The sequence below is a fragment of the Alligator mississippiensis genome, chromosome 1 (assembly GCF_030867095.1).
Source record: "Alligator mississippiensis isolate rAllMis1 chromosome 1, rAllMis1, whole genome shotgun sequence".
Lineage (NCBI taxonomy): Eukaryota > Metazoa > Chordata > Crocodylia > Alligatoridae > Alligator > Alligator mississippiensis.
Genome location: NC_081824.1, coordinates 476,321,590 through 476,341,994, shown reverse-complemented (window position 1 = coordinate 476,341,994; position 20,405 = coordinate 476,321,590). Strand labels below are relative to the sequence as shown.

General features: G+C 55.3%; 1 long non-coding RNA gene and 1 other non-coding gene across 2 annotated transcripts in view; one reads left to right on the top strand and one right to left on the bottom strand.

Annotated features, from left to right (window-relative positions):
* Nucleotides 1-20,405, top strand: part of LOC132248773 (uncharacterized) — a 54,448-nt gene that overhangs the window by 18,235 nt on the left and 15,808 nt on the right. The gene's annotated exons all lie outside the window — the stretch shown is intronic.
* On the bottom strand, nucleotides 9,049-9,233 carry LOC132247849 (U2 spliceosomal RNA). Its single transcript, XR_009459274.1, has one exon. It is a non-coding gene; the product is annotated as a U2 spliceosomal RNA (small nuclear RNA).

Here is a 20,405-nt window from a genome sequence, read left to right as displayed (position 1 = left end):
GCTGCCATAGCACTTTGCAAAAGCAAAGCAAACCACTGGTGCAGTTTGCTCCACAGGAGGGCCATCAAGCTGCAAAGGGCAAAGTTTGCAAACGATGCGGAAGCACACGCAAGCCTAGATCCTGCCCAGCTTTTGGAGAAACCTGTTACAAATGCTCTGGAGCAAACCACTTTGCAGAAATGTGCAAATCAAAGGGAGAGGCTCCAAAATCTGCAAAAGGAGTCAGTACTCTCTATATGGGCGCAGTGTCTGCCAAGCAGCACTCACCGACCGTTGATAAGCAGAGTGCCTGGTATAGCGCAGGTATAGCACAGGAGTTTTGATACGTTACAGTCTGCCTGGCCACTGACTCCCCAGCCCAGCCCAGCCCCTGGCTTCTTGACTTTTCATCCCATCCAGGAAGAGCACACACCAAGTGCTGAAACCTCCTTAGCCTGACGAAGGGTTTTTGAACCTGAAAGCTTGCTTAATAACTATTCTCCAACTATTTGGGTTGGTCTAATACAAGATATCAAATTCACCCAAGGAACCTTGTCTGCTTATGTCCTTAGACCAGCACGGCTACAACCTACTCCCCTGGTATAGCCCAGTGATGACCGCTGGCTTGCCAGCTTGTTTGAAGTTAGATACTGGAGCAGAGGCAAACGCTATTCCAGTAGCTGTAGCAAAGGCTTTGCAGGGAAAACTGCAAGGCTCAAACTCATGTTACATTAGTCGCATTTGGCGGTGCACGCATGAAACCAAAAGGTGCAGGCACTGCAGGCTGCAAATCTGGTGCTAATGAATCTGATGTACCTTTCTACCTAACCGACAATAGTGACACACCAAGACCTGGTAGGGTGGCATGCACCACGTCAGACCTCATCAGACGAGTCCACGGAATGGCCCCGACAATACCCGCAACCAAGGCGGACCTTCTCAAACTATGTCCGGACGTTTTCGAAGGGGTGGGCCAATTTCCCGGTACCTACCACATCTGTGTCGACCCGGCAGTACCACCAGCGGTGCACGGGTGTAGATCAATTCCCTGTGCAACCCGAGGCACGTAGAAGACTGCCCTCAAAATGCTGGAAGCTGTGAGGGTCCTTACGAAGGTGACTAAGCCCACGCACCCTGGGTCAATAGCCTTGTGATGGCACAAAAGAAGGGTGGTTCGCTACCGCTTGGTTTATACCCGCAAGACCTCAACGAGGTAGTATCGAGGCAGCACTGTTCTATTCCCGCTGTAGAGGATGTGCAAAAGAGCTCGTCAGGTAAAAAGCTGTTCACCGTTCTTGATGAAGAGGACGTCTACGGGCAAGTCAAACCGGACAAGGAATCAGCCGAGCTGCGTACCACTTCAGTCGCCTTCCCTTTGGTGTCGAGTCGCCTAGCGAAGTATTCCCACAGAAGAACCGCGAGTGCTTTTGGGGACGTTCCAGGAATCCACATGGTCGCAGATGAACCGCGTTCCTATGTGGTAAAAACTCCCAGCAGTAATGTCTACAGGAGAAACAGAAGACACTTAAGGAAAGATCAGTCCTCAGTAGCAGCAGCAGAACAAGTTGACGCGCCCCAGGAGACGGCAGCAGAACAAGCGTCGGAAGTAAAACCAGATCACCAAGAGCAAGAGTTTCGTTACGTTTCAGAGGATCCACCAGTACCCATGGAGACACCTGATGGCACCACGGAAACTAAGAGCGAATGGGAGGTGAGGTTGCCTGTGAAGTACAAGGATTATGTAATGGGATCCAGACCCCTTTGGTGAGCCAAGTGCTAGCAACCTCTAGCTCCGCGGTCCTGAAATGTTCCCAGTTAAAGTAGCCGCTGAGGGACTTTCAACTACGGGAGAGGGAGCTCCCAGAGTGCAGAAGGGGGATGCGGTCCACAGCGTGTGCCTGGAAGGGGCCTGCGGTGGCACGCTCCAGTCCTTCCCCCCGATGCCCAGTAGGTGCAGTGTGCGGGTGGTGGGTTGTTGTTGTTCTCCCCGCAAGCTGTGAGCGCGTGCATTGCTGAATCTTGTTCCTAATAAAGATAAAGCTGTCTCCCATCCCACCCGTCTGTGCTGAACGCTGGCTCAAGGACAGAAGCCCAGGGGCATGGAGGTCTGGGTGAGTACCCCGTCCCAGGAGCCCGGTGGCCACGGGCAAAGACTATAACGGCTGTGAGTGAAACAGACTCCTTGCAGACGAAGTAAATCAAAGGCACGTGAGCTTTTGTAAGCTAGCTCACTTCATCAGCAGGGATCCAGGTTTTCTCCAATTATAAAAAAATCCCCAGTTTTTATATTTTTATATATAGAGGGAGAGAGAGAGGGAGAGAGAGAGAGAGAGAGAGAGAGAGTGAGTGGGGTTTCATTTTAAACATAATGGGAAAATGTGGATTCAAGGTTAGTGTTTTTTTAACTGAAAATTGGGGAATTGTTTTTCATCAGAGGCCCTGTTCATCGGCTGGTCAGACGGGAGTGCCGGAAGCAGCACTTCTGTCTCGAGTGGTGATGAGAATGGGAGGGGAGGAAAAAGCAGGTGCCGGCAGGGCCTGCGGTACCCTGCAGGTGTCAGTCAGCGGGGCTCGCGGCCCCCCTTTCTTTGTCCTTCCCCTTCCCTCCCCTTTGGTATTCCAGTCCCTGCTTTCGGTTTAGCATCATTGCTTCCTCCAGCTGCATCTCAGCATCCGAGGAAGCAAGCTGCTGCTTGCGAAAGCTGATGCATCCCTGGTTTAGTGACTCTAGGAAGGGCAGATCCGCACTGCAAATCTTCCCTGAATCCAGGCTAGCGCGGCCAGTTCCTCTCCCTGCTCGGATCCTTAAAGGAGCAGGCCGAAGCCAGGCCCTTAGGTCTGCAGGCCAGAGTGAAACCTGATGCCACGGCATATCAGAGTACGGTGGATGCTCATACTCTGGTTACCTGACGAAGCTGCGCCTTAGAAATGGTTGCTGTTGATTACTTAATATGTGCATTGTGTTTTTAAAAGACTTTCAGAAACGTATTGCGTTTTCCAGCAGGGCTGTCCAGTTGTTCAGAAGCACCTCTTACACCTCATCTCCGCAGACCTCGTACTTTTATTTATACCATAGGCTTTTTGTAGCTTTTTTGGTTTTTTCCCTATTTCTGAATTGGGCCTTGACTTTTGGGGAGACCAGATTTTTCTGTCACGATTTGTGCTCAGCAGATAAGAGGGTGGTCAGCGCTTCTCTATAGGATACAGGAAAGTGCGACTTTTTTGAACGTATAACAAGGTGTTCGCTTTGACGTCACGCAGTATTAATATTACCAGCCCCGCAATACTATACTGGCAACTATAGGCCAGTCAGTCTCACCTCCATCCTCGGCAAAGTCTTTGCAAAAATTATCAAGGCTCACATTTGCGAGAGCCCGACAGGACAAATTCTGCTGAGGGGAAACCAGCACGGGTTCATGGCAAGCAGATCGTGCCTGACTAATCTAGTCTCTTTTTATGACCAGGTTACAAAACACCTGGACGCAGGAGCAGGGGTTGACGTCGTTTACTTAGACTTCAGGAAGGCCTTCGATACGGTATCCCACCCCATACTGGTGAACAAGTTAAGAGGCTGTGACTTGGATGACTGCATGGTCCGGTGGGTGGCGGGTTGGCTAGAGGGTTGCACCCAGAGAGTCGTGGTGGATGGGTCGGTTTCGACCTGGAAGGGTGTGGGCAGTGGGGTCCCGCAGGGCTCGGTCCTAGGACCGATACTCTTTAACCTCTTCATCAGCGACTTGGACGAGGGAGTGAAGTGTACTCTGTCCAAGTTTGCAGATGACACAAAGCTCTGGGGAGAAGTGGACATGCCGGAGGGCAGGGAACAGCTGCAGGCAGACCTGGACAGGCTGGACAAATGGACAGAAAACAACAGGATGCAGTTCAACAAGGAGAAATGCAAAGTGCTGCACCTAGGGAGGAAAAATGTCCAGCACACCTACAGCCTAGGGAATGACCTGCTGGGTGGCATGGAAGCAGAAAGGGATCTCGGAGTCCTAGTGGACTCCAAGATGAACATGAGCCGGCAGTCTGACGAAGCCATCAGAAAAGCTAACGGCACTTTATCGTGCATCAGCAGATGCATGACGAGCAGATCCAAGGAGGTGATACTTCCCCTCTATCGGGCGCTGGTCAGACCGCAGTTGGAGTACTGCGTGCAGTTTTGGGCGCCGGACTTCAAGAGGGATGCGGATAACCTGGAGAGGGTCCAGAGAAGGGCCACTCGTATGGTTAAGGGCCTGCAGGCCAAGCCCTATGAGGGGAGACTAGAGAACCTGGACCTTTTCAGCCTCCGCAAGAGAAGGTTGAGAGGTGACCTTGCGGCTGCCTATAAGGTCATCACGGGGGCACAGAAGGGAATTGGTGAGGCTTTACTCACCAAGGCGCCCCCGGGGGTTACAAGAAACAATGGCCACAAGCTAGCAGAGAGCAGATTTAGACTGCACATTAGAAAGAACTTCTTCACAGTTCGAGTGGCCAAGGTCTGGAACGGGCTCCCAAGGGAGGTGGTGCTCTCCCCTACCCTGGGGGTCTTCAAGAAGAGGTTGGATATGCATCTAGCTGGGGTCATCTAGACCCAGCACTCTTTCCTGCCTGTGCAGGGGGTCGGACTTGATGATCTATTGAGGTCCCTTGCGACCCTAACTTCTATGAATCTGTGAATTGTTGTTATTTTTGTTGCTGTGGTTGTGACGTTTGCTGGCAGGTCCTGAACTGGCGAGTTCCGTGAACCTTCGAGGCCCCCAAAAGTCAGTTTCTGAACTGGTGTTATCGCTGACAGCGCTGGGCATTTCATGGGCCCTGCTTACCGTGCAGGCAGTGCCGCGGTATTTGCAGCATACAGGGAGACTGACAGCCTCCCATCCCGTTGAAGACTTCTGACTGTCAGTTCCAGCTGTGTATTTAACGCGCACTGCGTTGACACCGCCTTCCAGTAAGCGCAGGGTCCCTGGGTGGGGTCGGTCCCCTGCTCGTGTCGCGCGTGCTCCTGGAGGAAGTAGGGCCGGGCAGAGGAGAGGGCAGGCGGCCAGAGGCACGTCCCCTCGCCAGGGGAGGGTTCAAGTCAGGATGTCGTCATCACGTTGGGGCGTTGCACTGCCTTCACGCAGATCCTGCGTGTCTCTGTCTCTGTCTCGGTCTCGGTCTCGTCTCCTCTCCTCACGCAGCCAGCCAGGAGGCGAGAGGCAAGGAAGCGTTGAGGGGGCAGGAATCCTTGGGATACACGAGCGAGGGAGACGCCAGTGCTGACGGCGGTGTTGCGAGAGGGATTTCTCCCCAGGTTGCTGGGCCCAGAGGCTGCTCGTGACAGCCGAGAGGAAAGGGGCCTTTTCCAAAGGGGAACAGCAGCTCCGTTGGGACGGCGGGGTGCGAGCACGCTGAGAACGCCTCAAATGATGCAAAGCGCCTCAAATGAGGCTCCGCGCCCCAAGCTGGAAAGGAGCTGCCACTTTCAAGTCAATCTCGGCTCGTGCCTGCACAGCCGTTAAGCGTGTTCGCTCAGCGTTCGCTCTGTGCGATTAAGTGCATTTTCACGCAACAGGGATGTCCACTTACACACAATTAAGCGTGTGCACAGAAACAGTGAAGCGCAATCACATGCAAGCCTGTTCTAGTTGTTAGCTGTGAGCTAGCTGAGAACAACTAAGACGAAGCAAAGGAGAGGCGCCGCAGCCGAAACCGGAAAGGAAGATTTTGCTCTGTTTCAGTCGTCCACAGCTCCTTCACAGGCAACAATTAAGGGTATTCCTGTTCCACTACCGGTGGGTGGGTTCGCGCTCAGTGATTAACAGGTGTTCAATCACAACTGCAGACACTCACACTCTCACAGGCAACAATTAAGGGTGTTCCTGTTCCACTACCGGTGGGTGGGTTCGCACTCAGTGATTAACGGGTGTTCAAGCACAACTGAAGCACAATCACACTCTCACAGGCAACAATTAAGGGTGTTCCTGTTCCACTACCAGTGGGTGGGTTTGCGCTCAGTGATTAACGGGGGTTCAATCACAACTGCAGATACTCACACTCTCACAGGCAACAATTAAGGGTGTTCCCGTTCAAATACCGGTGGGTGGGCTCACACTCAGTGATTAACGGGTGTTCAAGCACAACTGAAGCACAATCACAGCCTCACAGGCAACAATTAAGGGTGTTCCCGTTCAAATACCAGTGGTTGGGCTCACACTCAGTGATTAACGGGTGTTCAAGCACAACTGAAGCACAATCACAGCCTCACAGGCAACAATTAAGGGTGTTCCCGTTCAAATACCAGTGGTTGGGCTCACACTCAGTGATTAATGGGTGTTCAAGCACAACTGAAGCACAATCACACTCTCACAGGCAACAATTGAGGGTGTTTCTGTTCAAATACAACTGGGTGGGTTCACACTCAGTGATTAACGGGTGTTCAAGCACAACTGAAGCACAATCACAGTCTCACAGGCAACAATTAAGGGTGTTCCCCTTCAAATACCGGTGGGTGGGCTCACATTGAGTGATTAACGGGTGTTCAAGCACAACTGCAAACATTCACACTCTCACAGGCAACAATTAAGGGTGTTCCCGTTCAAATACCGGTGCGTGGGCTCACACTCAGTGATTAACGGGTGTTCAAGCACAACTGAAGCACAGTCACACTCTCACAGGCAACAGTTAAGGGTGTTCCTGTTCAAATACAACTGGGTGGGCTCACACTCAGTGATTAACAGTGTTCAAGCACAACTGAAGTACATTCCCACTCTGCCACTAAGCACGGTGGCACCGACCAGTGACCTTTGCCCGGGTCGTCCGTGGGGGAATCCGCTGTCGGGGGGGTTCGGGGCTCCTCCACCAGCGTGGGCAGACCCTCGGGGGAGGCATCCAAGGGACCGCTGGGGTCCTGGGGTCATTGCCATTCAGGGCCCGCTGTCGTCACCAAGGGGCCGTGAGGGTCCAGAGGGGTCTGTTATCACTCGGGGTGCTCCGCTGTCGTCCAGGGGGTCCTCTGCCGGGGAGGCGGGTGTCATCAGGCGGGGTTCCGGGCTCCGAGAGTCTCTCTGCCTCCGGGGGTTGGTCGATTGTCGGGGTCCCGACATCGTGGGGGGTGCGTCAGGGTTCGTCGCCGTCTCGGGTTCACTGGTCCCCCCTCCTGGGAGGGTCCTCCGAGATCCGTAGTCGGCGGTCCACCCTAACTGGGGTCTCCTGACGTGCCTCAAACGTTCTTGCCAGTGGATCGGGGCGTCCTTGGGACCTGGGGGTGTTGACCCACGTTCCGTCCTCTGAGCCCTGGCGTTCGGCTAGTCCGACTGCGGGGGGACCCAAGGTCTTCGGCTACTAGCCCAAGCCGGGGTTTTCACGTTATCGGGTCCGGCGAACCGTGAGACCCTTCGGCTACTCACCTGAGCGGCACGGATGCTTGTGCAACCGGCGCTCGTTCGGAAGTACTGGCGGCACCGCCTTCCCTAGCCCGTCATGACTGACGAGACCCCTTGCTGCAGCGGAGGAAGGAAAAGCAAGCTGCTACTCAGCTCACTTTTTGCTGCAGTTATTCCGGCAGTCTGCCGGCCTGGGTTGGCGCTGGTCCTGGAGAAAGTGCAATAGCAGGCCAAGCGCGGGGGAAAAAAGAAGTGGTTCTCCGTGTTTTCAGCGATTAAACAGGGTGTCTTGCCCTTTTTTAAAGGAGTGACGTGTTGGAAGGAGCAGCGTGTCTGAAGTCCGCCTGCCCGCTGGACTGCCGAGGGCCCTGCGCAGCACAAGCCCCACCCCCCAAGCAGCTCCCTGGGAAACGGTGAGTTCTGCTTTTTGACACAGAGGTGCGCCGCTCCTGGAGGCGCTGCGATAGCAGGAGCTTCAGTTGTGGTTGAACGCCCTTAATCACCGAGTGGGAACCCCGCTAATTGTACCTGAACAGGAGCACTACAACACAGACACGCTGCTCCTTCAGAAGCCGCTTGCCCTGTTTGCCCTGAAGCTGCTGGCCTGGCCTGGCCTGGCCTGGCCTGGCCTGCTGCGCGAACGAGCCGAGACCGGTCCCACTACGGCCAGACGTGGCCCATTTTAACACGCCTTCCAAAAGACAGAACTCGCCGTCACGTGCTGTGCAGGGCCCTCGGCAGTGCAGCGTGCAGGCGCGCTTCAGACACGCTGCTCCTTTAAAAAAGGGCCAGACACCCCGTGGAAGACTGCCTGCGCCTGCGCCTGCTCCAGGGGAGCAACAAAAAGCCTGCGCTGGCAGGCAGTCTTTCAAACACCCTAAATTGTTGCCTGTGAAGGAGTCGAGGACAATTTAAATGGAGCCAAGCCTTTTTAATTCTGGGTGTGGAGCCTCTCAGTTGTTCACAGCTAGTTCACACCCAACCACGAGAACAATGCTTTTGCGTATGGCCACCAGCCACGAGGCGCCAGGCAAGCTGTTGTAGGGGGCAGTCTTGAATATGAGCCTTTGACCAGCAGACGGGGTTTGTGCGTCTCTCCTGCCCACGGGGGGCGCTCCTCCCACCGCACCGTCCATCTCCCCCTGCTCCAAGGCCACGCGACGACAAAATGATGCATGCGCTCACCACGTAGTTGGTGTGTAGCGCATCGTGCTCCAGAAGCCTCGTCTTGGTGTTGTGGCGGCCTCTGGCTCTTCCCAGGCCTTCCAGCTTTCAGTTCTGGCTCGCATCTGACCTCTGAGACATACTGTACCGTACCGTACCGTACCGTACCGTACCGTACCGCCTGTGTTCAGTTTGGTTCGTTTTGCTTCATAACAGTGTGACGACAACATCCATGGCTTTCTGGCATCCTAAAGCCCACAATTTCTGCTGCGACAGAGGATTTCCGCTGTAACAGAGCTGTTCGCAGGGGGTCACCAAGCAGGCTGCCCCTGACAACCCCCTCAGCTGCACGCTGCTGACCGCGCTCTCCATGCAGGTGCAGGCAGAGGGACCGCTTTCCTCCGGGCAGCCAGCCACCCCGCCATCTTGAAGGCTTCAGGCGAGTAGTAGCCTGCCTGCCAGACTGCCGGGGGTCCCTGCCTGGCACCAGCCCCCTCCAGATGTCTCTGAAGAAGCGACGAGATCTACTTTTTGACAGCAGCAAGTTCTCCCCGAGGGGAGGTGTACCGTTCCTGGAGGCACTGTAATACCAGACCCATGCGTGGAGTGGATGGAGCAAGCTCCGACTCCATCTCCCAGTTCCAAAAATCCATTTAATATAAAGTCCTCACATCGAGGACATATCAGATATTAAACTGATACGAACAGATTGACTTTTATTAGTAGATGGTAAGGATGGATCCAAAAAAAGAAGACAAAGCCGATAGGGAAATACAGAACGCCCGGGCGAGGGACTAACAATAAAAAGGATGGGCGTGAGGTTGGGAACGCAACTAGGTTACATGCGATACAAAGTTAGCCAACTAAGCCCGGGGGTGAGGGGAGAGGGGAGTGGGGATGGGGAGGGAGGGGGGGGTTTTGCGACGCTGAGAGAGAAAGAGGATAGAAACACACATACCCGTGACAATGGTCCGCAATGGTGGGAGAAGTGGTCCGAAGATGAATTGTCTCAGTCTAGATATAGTCTATCGCGGGGGTCCTCTTCGGGTGGCGCTGGGTCGTCGTCCGTTGTTGATGAGTCCTCTTGAAGCGAAGGTCCGTCTGTTGCAGAGGGGGGCGGTTCAGGCGGTCCCCTCTCGGTCCGGTCCCCTCTGGGTCAGGTCACCGGCGTAATTGTTGCGGACGGCGTCCTTCAGGAACCTGTCCAGGAAGGTCCTCGTGCGAGGTGTCACGGTCACGGAGTCGGCGTGCGGGGCTGGCTGCAGGGAGACTGCCAGCTCCCGGCGCTCCTCGGTCCAAGTCCAGGCGCAGCCGATGCGCTTCCCGAGGCGGCGCGTGGTGTTGCGGGCTCGGCTCCACAGCGAGGCAAAGTCCCCGCCGTCTCGGCCGAACTCGCCCTCCAGCGAGCCGCTCAGGAAGGTGGCCAAGTCACGTCCGGTGGGTTGCCTCCCGATCCTCTTGCGGGCGGTCTCCTCCAGGGCGCTGGCGGCGATGATACTTACCGTCGCGTCCGGGCAGGTCAGGAGGCGGAAGGCGTGGGTGACCACGGCAATGTCGCCGAGGTCTCCCATGCGGGGCATGTTGGCACCCCCCTGCCGGTAGGGGATGTGCAGGACCTCGTTGCTGGCCCTCAGCGGTAGGTGCAGCCACTTTTTGAGCAGCCGTCGGATCTCGGTGTCCGCCTTCTTGAGTGGGGTCTTGCGGACCGCCGAGCCTCTCAGGACGAATGCGACGCGGGGGATGAGGAAAGTGTTCACCGCGTCGATCTGCCAGGGGGCCAGCAGGGACGAGTCCAGTTTGCGTGCGTCCTGCACGATGCCGTTGATGGTTTCCTCCGGCGTCTGCCTGGCCCGGTGGCCGGTGGGCGTCCCCAGGTGGCAGTAGGCCTCTCAGTCACGCAGGTGCTGTATCGCCTGGCCCTGGATCGTGAGGGTGGAGTCCAGGACGCGGCTCTTCTGCTTCCCGTCAACGTTCAGGGAAGCGCACTTGGCGACGTTAAAATGCAGGCCCATCCACCTGGCCGCCTCGGACGTCACGTCCAGGATCTGCTGCAGCTGGGTGGCGTCGGGGGCGAGGAGCACGAGGTCGTCGGCGTAGGCCAGGACGCTCAGCTTCTCGCCGTAGAGGTCGAGCCCGCCGGGGCCGCCTGCCACGGCTCGGAGTGGTTCCATGGCCAGGTTGAAGATGATGGGGCTGAGGGGGCAGCCCTGTCTCACTCCCGACCGGATGGGGATCTCTGCGGTCTCCCCGTCGGTGGCGCGGACGGTTGTGGTGCAGCCGTGGTAGAGTTCGCGCACCAGGTTGGTAACGCCGTCCGGCAGGCCCAGCTTGCGGAGGGTGTCGAAGATGTGGCGGTGGGGCATGGACCCGAAGGCGTTGGAAATGTCCAGCCACGCCACCGCGCACTGCTTCCTGGTCCTCCGGGCGTTGTCCAGGGCCATCTGGAGGGTGAAATTGTGCTCGTAGCAGCCCTCCGTGGACATGAAGCCCTTCTGGCTTCGGCTGACGGCTCCGTCGGTCACCGCCCAGTCGGCGATGCGGCCCGCCAGGCAGCCGGCGTAGAGTTTCGCGACGGTGGAGCACAGGGCGATGGGTCTCCAGTTGCCCGGGTCGTTTGGGTCTCCCTTCTTGTGGATGAGGACCGTCATGGCCCTCTTCCAGGCGGCGGGCGTGCGCCGGAACTCTCTGCACCTGTTGAAGAGAACAGAAAGAACAAGGCAGCCCGGGTCACGTTTTTTAAGGAGACCGTACCTGATCCCGTCCTTGCCGGGGGCGGTGTCCCTGGTCCTCTTCAGGCGGGCTTCCACCTCCTGCGGCGTGAAGGCATCCTCGAACCCCTCTGCCGGGGGCACGGGGGTCAGCGCTTCGACGGTCGCAGGGCGTGGGGTGGCGGCATCCGTTGGAGGGTTGAAGACCCTGCTGAAATATCTGAAAAGAGCCTCCCGGGGGACCTGGCAGAAGGCCGAGGGTCCCTCCAGGATCTCTCTCACCGCCTTGGGACGGTTGGCCCGGTACAGCTTCTGGATCCGGGAGGCTGCCGCTGGGTCGTAGCGCTGGCGCCTGGGTCGCCTCTGCGGTTGGGGCCTGTGGTCTCGTCGCGTCGCCGGTCTGTTGTTGTTTCCTCGGGGTTGGCCGGGCCGGGCGGCCGCCGAGAGCTCCTGTGTGAGCCGGGCCACCGAGGCCTCGAAAGCCTCGAAGGTGGTGGCCTGGGAGAGCTCCTCCAGCCAGAGGGTCTGCCATGGAGAGGGCATCCTCTGCTGTGGGGAGGGCTCCGCACTGGGAGATTCCGGCACGCTCGGGGGCCAGAGGGCACCCAGCGGCTCGGTTCCTCCCGGCGGCTCCGGAATCCTCGGCGGGGCGGGGGCCTCGGGTGGCCCCGGGGGTCCTGGTGGAGGGCTGTCCGGTCGGGGTGTCGCGTTCGGTCGGGGGTCCCTGGGCAGAGGCCTGCACGGTGGCGTCGTTGGGGCAGGTCTCTCCGTAGGGTGGTCCTCGGAGGTCTGGTCCGGTGGGGTTGTCGGTGGAGTGGCCGGTCTAGCGGGTCTCCGCGCCGCGGCCTGGGTGCGCCGGGCCGGGGCGGCGGACCTCACCAGCGTGCCGGGTCTCCTCTCTGCTCCGTGGCCTTGGCATACCTTCTGGTGATTCTTGAGGAGCTTCAAGGCCTCGTATTCGGTGCCGCAGAGGGAGCAGTAAAAAGCTAGGCGCAGCTGGTGGAAGCGCCGTAGGTGCTTGTTCATGTCGCCGTGCGACCTGTACTGTCTCGGCGGGTGGCAGGTCGGGCAGAACAGCTTGTCCGGAAGAGGGAAGGGGAGGAACGTGAGCGCCGTCACGTCTGCTCCTTCCCCTGGGTCGTCCGTGGGGGGGTCCGGTGTCGGGGGGGTTCGGGGCTCCTCCACCAGCGTGGGGAGACCCTCGGGGGGGCATCCTCGGGGCCCCCGGGGTCCGGGGGTCGTCGCCGTTCAGGGCCCGCCGTCGTCACCGAGGCGCCGTGGGGGTCCGGAGGGCTCCGCTGTCGCTCGGGATGTTCCGTCGTTGTCCGGGGGGCGTCCTCGGGCTCCGGGGTCCTCCGCCGGGAGGCGGCTCTCGTCAGCCGGGGTTCCGGGCTTTGAGGGTCTCTCTGCCTCCGGGGTTCGATCGATGGTCGGGGGTCCGCCGCCGCCTGTCGGGGTCCCGACATCGTGGGGGGGGGGGGTGCGTCGGGGTTCTTCGCCGGCTCGGGTTTGCTGGTCTACCCTCCTGGGAGGGTCCTCCGGGATCCGCAGTCGCCGTTCCGCCCTAGCTGGGGTCTCCGTGCCTCGAGCGTTCTCGTCAGTGGATCAGGGCGTCCTTGAGACCTGGGGGTGTTGCTCCACGTTCCGTCCTCCGAACCCTGGCGTTCGCCTACCGACCGAGGGGGACCCAAGGTCTTCGGCTACTAGCCCGAGCTGGGGTTTTCGCTTTATCGGGGTCCGGCGAGCCAGAACACCCTTTGGCTACTAACCTGGGAAGCACGGTCGCTTGCGCAACCGGATACCCTTTCGGACGTACTGGCGGCACCGCCTTCTCTAGCCCGTCATGACTGACGAGAACCCTCGCTGCAGCAGGAGAAAGGAAAGCAAGCTGCTAGTCAACTCACTTTTTGTCTCTACAGTTCCGGCAGTCTGCCGGACTGGGTTGGCGCCGGTCCTGGAAATAGTGCAATACCAGGCCGGGCGCGGGGCGAAAGTAAGTGTTTCTCCGTCTTTTTTCAGCGATTAAACTGATAAGAACAGATTTTTTTTTTTTGATTTTTTTTTAATATCAAAATGTTTAATCGTCTCTCTACGCCATCTCCTTTTGACAATATTTCACAGAAAAACAATATCATACATAACACAATCGTAGGGGACACCCGTCCCCTTTCCAATCACAATTTCTCCACCGTTGTATCACTGAATCCTTTTTATACATAACCATTAATTCACTCCATGACAATACATTTTTGCTCTTTTCTCATACAGGTTCTTGGGACACTTCAAACATTTACAATACATTTCCACATTGTACACAGTCTTTTCACATAGTCTTGTATTTTCCTCCATTTTATTTGCATTTAACTTGTTTCCATCGTTCTTTATTTGTCACACACAATTCACCTTAGTTTTATCTCATTACCACTGTTTTCCCAATGTTTCATTTCCACCTTTCCCCTCTTTTCCCTAATTCCTGACGCTTTTCCTTGCCCTATTTCCCGACGCTTTCCTTTCCCTTCTTTCTCTCTTCTTCTTTTCTTTTCCCTGTCCTTAACCTATCCCGGCCGGCTGAAATAATTCCTGCCACCGAACGCCTTGCCATGCCCTACTCATCTTGCCCTTTTCTCCTTGTCCCTTTATGTAGTCTTTAATCTCGTAGTACCCTAGCTGTGTGCATTCCCTTTGTGTGAAGTATACCCCTTTCCCTACTAACAAACATCTCGTTTTCCATAATGCCACCCTCATCCCCATCAAGACCACCCGTACTTCCCATTGCCTCTCTCCTTGTTTTACCAGTCCGTACACTGCGCTTTCATATGACACCCCCTGTGCCCACCCTATTGCCCTTAGAAATTTCCCTACTCTTCCCCACACCCTTCTCGCGAACGTGCACTCCCAAAAGACGTGATGCACCGTTTCTTCCTGTGTACAGCACTCCCGTGGGCACTCCGCCGATCTCACCAGCCCCCATCGGTGTAGTACTTCCCTGACTGATAACACCCGCCTCACTATGCACCACGCTATGTCTCTATGAGTCCCTTTCCACCTTGCGTCTTCTATTCCCTTCCACACCTCTCTCACCTGCTCCCATGCCAAATCCCCCACGTCTGTCAACACATCTTTCTCCCTAATTGTGTTGAAAATCATCCTAGCTTTCTGTAGTCCTTCCAGCCCCAATTTGGCCAAACCTTTTGCCCTGACGAATGCCGCCAGCCTATCCACATGCTGTGATGGTTTCCCTGCCCATATCCCTGTCCACCTTTCACCAAATACCCCCCATGCCCTCAAAACTCTGCCTCCCCAGTACTTTGCCCATTTCCCCGCTATTTCTTCCCTTTTCCGTGCTTCCCTGACTAATGCTGCCACCCCGTGCCCATATACGAACGTTTCCACCTCTGGAAAACCCCATCCCCCTAGCTCCCCCGCTTTATAAATCTCCCTACGTGCTACCTTTTCTCCCTTACTTCCCCAGAAAAACACACACAATTCCCTCTGTATCCTCCTCGCTTGCCTCCACGATGGGGGGTATACCCACCCTACAAATAGCAGGATCGGTAAGATCACTGACTTGATTAATTTTACCTTCCCTGTCTTTGACAACCCTCTCCCTCCCCATATCCCCAACACCTTTCTAACCTGCCCCCACACTTCTCCCCACGCTGTTTCCCCTTTTCCATCTTTCTCAAAGCTTATCCCTAATATTTTTAGCCCTCCCTCTACCACCTGCAACCCATATTCCTCCAGACCCTCCCAGTTCCCTATGCCCCATATCTTACTTTTCCCTTTATTTAATCTTGCTCCGGCTACCCTTCCGTACTCTTCCATATGTTCCAGCGCCCTCCTCACTGACCTCCTGTCCCTCGCCAGGAATGTTACGTCATCCATATATAGCAGCGCTTTCACTTCTCCTCCTCCTGGTATCTTTATCCCTTGAATTTGGTCGTCCCGTCTTATCTTCCTTCCTACCGCCTCTATCCCACACACGAAAAGCCCTGGTGACAAAGGGCACCCCTGCCTTACCCCTACCTCTATTTTAATCTCCTCTCCCAAGTGTCCTTTTAACAGCACCCTGCTGAAAGCCCCCCGATACACTTCCCTCACCCATCCTATGTAGTTTCCCGGGAACCCCATCTTTTCCAGCACCGTGAACAGATACTCGTGCCTCACCCTATCGTACGCTTTCTCCAAATCCAGGTTTCCCACCACCATATTCCAGTTCCTATCCCTCACATACTCTATTATGTCCCTCACCACCCAGTGTGTTTGTGTTATCTTTCTCCCTTCCACCGCGCACATCTGTTCTTCCCCTATCACCTGTGCCAATACCCCCTTCATTCTTTCCGCCAGCATTCTCGTGTACAGTTTGTAGTCCACGTTTAATAACGTGATTGGCCTCCAATTTTTCAAACTCTTTTTCTCCCCCTTCTTATATAATAATACTATCACCCCTTCTGCAAACCCTTGCCCTACCTTTCCCCTTTCCATCATCTCTTTAAATACCTCCTTGACGTCTGTTCCCAACCACCCCCAAAATTTTCTGTAAAATTCCCCCGGTATCCCATCCACCCCTGGGACTTTATTCGTCTTCATTCCTTTCAGACACCCTTCTATTTCTTCTACTGTCACCTCTCTTCCCAAATCGTCCCTTTCCTCTTCCTTTAATTGCTGCATTTCTTCCTCTTCTACCCTCCTTTCTTCTTCTTCCGCCTCCCCTTTACTGTACAGGTCCCTATAGAACCTTGTTACCTCTTTTAAAATCTCCTTCTGCTCCTTTACTACCTGCCCCCCTTGCGTCATTATCTCCCTCATTTCTTTCTTCCCGTTCCGAACCCTCTTTGCAAAATATCCACTCCACTCCTCTCCTTCCTCTACCCATGGTGCTCGTGCCAGAAATATTCTCTCCCTTCCTCTTTGTTCAAACCACTCTTCCACCTCCTTTCGGGCCGTCCCCAGTTCCTCTTTTACTTCTTTTCCTGCTTCTGCTTCCTTTACTAATCCTTGTACTCTTTGCTGCTTCCGTAACAAACTGTGCTGTCGCTGCTTTGCCCGTTTCCCCCCTTGCTTTTTAAACCACTCTTTGATCCTTTCCTTCACCATTAGCCACCACTCCCACCTGGTTTCAAAATATCTTTTCAACGTTCTCCATCCCTTGTATTCTGCCACAAACTCCCTACATACCTTCCCCTCTTCTAGGTCCTTCAGATTCAACTTCCATACTCCCTTCCCCTGTGCTCCGCCCTCCCCTTGTCCTATCTCCACTCTTAATATGTTGTGGTCTGAAATTCCCGCTTCCCTTACCTCCTTCTTTTGCACTCTCAATCCTTCTGACACAAACACAAAATCTATCCTCGATCTTTTCCTCCCCCCTGGCTCTATCCTTGTCCAAGCAGTTTCACCCTTCCAAATATCTTTTAGCCCTTCTTCCCGTGCCCATTTCCCTAGCAATTTCCCTGTTCCATCCAGTTCTCCCTCACGTTCTTCCCCTACCCTATCCCCTTTTTCTATGATACAGTTAAAATTGCCCACTATGATTCGGTGCCCTCCTCCCCCACAACACACCCCCAGTTTTTTAAACAAAACCATCCTCTCTGCTTTCACCGCCGGTGCATACACGTTCCAGATTGTGACTATCTGCCCTTCCCATTCCAGCACCATCTTCTGTACCCGTCCCTCCACCAGCACTTGCACGCTTTTAACTTGTAGCGGCATCCGTCCTTCCCTAATCAAAATTCCCACCCCCAGGTTTTTGTTCCCTCCAGCTCCCGCCCACCAAGAAGGTCCCCACCGCCACCGCTTTCTCAACCAGCTCCACTCTCTTCCCCACCCTATCCCACACTCCTGCACACACAGCACTTCTGCGTCTGTTGTTTCTAAAATCTTCTTAATGTCCTCCCATCGCTGCTTCCTCAATAGACTCCTCACATTCCACGATATTATCCTTAGTGTTTTCCTCATTTCCTTACCCGTGGTGACCTTTCCCTTACTTCCCCTTTCCCGTCCCGTCCTGCCTTGTCACCCAGTGACCCCGTCTCCCTCATGCCGGTCATGTGAGCCAGGTTAGCGATCGCGGCTGGGCTCAAATAACCCTCCGCTCCCTCGCTCCCTTCCCCCTCCCTTCCGGGCTTCATTCCTCCATTGCGGGTTCTCTTGGGTGTTTCGTCCCCGCTCCTTTGTCTCCCACCCCTTTCTTCTTCTTCCCATCTCTTCCTCCCTTTTCCTCCCTTCTCCCCTTTCTTTTCTCTCTTTAGCTTTTTCTCTGTCCCACACGCTGCCTGCCCCAGCGGGATATCCTGGCTCCCGTCTGAGCATGCCACATCACCCTTTGTGGCTGGTTGTGACCCTGCCCGTTTTCCCTCTTCTCTCCCGCCCTCAGGCTCTCTTTCCACCACGATTTCCATCGTGGAAGTTGTCGATCTGTCCAGCTCCTTCAACATTTCTAACCCTGTCTCCAATTCCAAACCTTCCCCTGCCTCTGTTTCCTCACACACCGATTCTTCCCGGCTCTCCGAGACCTCACTAGCAGACATTGCTGACTCGTTGTCTGCCTCCATCTCGCTCTCTTGTGCTTCTTTTTCCTCCTCCCTTCTTTCCTCCTGGTTTTTCGCCCTATTCGCATAGGAGTAGGGACACGCCCTATATGTGTGCCCCTCTTCCCCACATGTGATACATTTTATTTGTTTTTTGCACTCACTTGCCCTGTGTCCCATCTCCCCACATTTAAAGCACCTGGTTAGTGAGCAAAACGCTGCAATGTGCCCCCCTTTCCCACATCTACTACACAGCCGTGGCTGCCCAAAATAACTCACATAGCCCCTGTGGGGCCCTATGTAAAAGTTGGGAGCGATATGCTTTACCCCTCCGAAATGGGGGTCCTCCATTAGTCTCACTCTCGCTCTCCAGGACCCTGTCCAGATCTTATACTTATCCAGTACTCTCTCCACCCACATCACACTCTGTACTTGTCTCTCCACCCATCTCTCCACGTCCTCTTTTTCCAACTTATCATTAAACATTCTCAAAAAGAGGACTCGCTCTCTCTCTCTCTCTCCTGTTTCGAACCGTAGCCCTTTTAATTTACCTTCTTTCGTTAGCTTCCCTTGCCTTTCCCAAAACTTCTCATAAGCTTTCCTGTTCCAAAAAGTTAACCCCCACACTTTATAATTTTCATGCGCGATCACAACACTCAGATCCCGCGGGTTTAAGCCAATGTCTCTAAACAACACTTTTTCCATAAACTCAGTCCTCGTGAGCCGAGTTGCTCCTTCAAAGCCCTCCTTCAGTAGAAAAACTTTTGCTCGTAGTTTCACTTGCCTTTGGGGGTCTTCCTTGCTCCACCATGGCTCCTGCTGCTCATCCTCTGACTCAGCCGCTCTCCTCTTCTCCTCCGATGTCTCTCCTCCACCTATCGTCGCCTGCTCCCGGTGATTCCCTTTCTCATCTGCCGCCAGCTCTCGCTCCTTCCAGCTGCTCTCGTCCTGCTTCTGCTTCCGTCCCGCCACCACCGTCGTCCACATGCTCTGCTCCCTTTCGATCAGCTCGCCATTCTCCCACACCATCTCCGTTTGAGGCTCCATGGCTCCTCTCTCGATCTGCTCCACCGTCGCCTGCTGCTCTGCTCTCATCTGCTTCGCAGCACCACTGCTGTTGCTACTCGATCTCCATTTTCCTCCTGGGGCTGGGAGGCTCGGCCCAACTGCCGCTGCTTCGCTTCTGCCGCCGCCGCAGCAGGAGCGTCACCAAGAGACCAGATTGACTTTTATTAGTAGATGGTAAGGATGGTAAATCCAAAAAAAAAAAAAAGATGACAAAGCCGATAGGGAAATACAGAACGCCCGGGCGAGGGACTAACAATAGAAGGATGGGGGTGAGGTTGGGAACGCAACTAGGTTACATGCGATACAAAGTTAGCCAACTAAGCCCGAGGGTAAGGGGAGAGGGGAGTGGGGAAGGGGAGGGAGGGGGAGGTTTGCGACGCTGAGAGAGAAAGAGGATAGAAACACACATACCCGAGACAATGCTCCGCAGTGGTGGAAAAAGTGGTCCGAAGATGAAGTGTCTCAGTCTAGATATAGTCTATCGCGGGGGTCCTCTTCGGGTGGCGCTGGGTCGTCGTCCGTTGTTGATGAGTCCTCTTGAACCAAGGTCTGTCTGTTGCAGAGGGGGGCGGTTCAGGCGGCCCCTCTGTGTCCGGTCCGGTGGCTGTTCTTCTGGTGGGGTCCGTGTACTGGTGGTGGCCCGTGATGTGTTCCTACACTTGATCTTAGCCAAAAGGCCGAGAAGCGATACCGTGAGCCCCTCGGAAACCTTGGGGCCTCCATGGGCAGCCCCCCCAAACACACCGCAAGCTGCCACGGAGGCCCCTCCGCTCACAGTCGTCACCTGCAGCTTCTGGCACCAGAAACCCACACGGAAAAGTCCTTCCGCAATATCTCGTGCCCAACAGGTCCAAAGCACCACCCCCCAAACCCCCACGTAGCCCAATGGCCCCCCCATTCATGCGCTCTCAACACTGCCCTGCCTCTCGCCCCTCCTCACTGGCCATGAGAGGAGAGATGATTTGCTCAAAGCCTGAGCGAGCGCAATGACGACAGCATCTCGCGGGGCGTTCCTACAGCCCTGCTCTCCCCGCCAGGAGCAGCACAGCAACAGCAGCAGCAGCAGCAAGCCTCTGAGCAGAGACGGGTACACTGGGAGCCCTTGTCAAAGGGGCGGGGATCAAAAGGGCAGCTGCTGATCCCTGAGGGGGAACAGGCTCTAATCCCCGAGGGGCAATGCGCTTCACTGGTCGGTGCCACCGTGCTTAGTGGCAGAGCGGGAATGTACTTCAGTTGTGCTTGAACACTGTTAATCACTGAGTGTGAGCCCACCGGGTTGTATTTGAACAGGAACACCCTTAATTGTTGCCTGTGAGAGTGTGATTGTGTTTCAGTTGTGCTTGAACACCCGTTGATCACTGAGGGTGAGTCTACGCACCGGTATTTGAACAGGAACACCCTTAATTGTTGCCTGTGAGACTGTGATTGTGTTTCAGATGTGCTTGAACACCCGTTGATCACTGAGTGTAAGCCCACCCACTGGTATTTGAACTGGAACACCCTTAATTGTTGCCTGTGAGACTGTGATTGTGCTTCAGTTGTGCTTGAACACCCGTTAATCACTGAGTGTGAGCCCACCCACCGGTATTTGAACTGGAACACCCTTAATT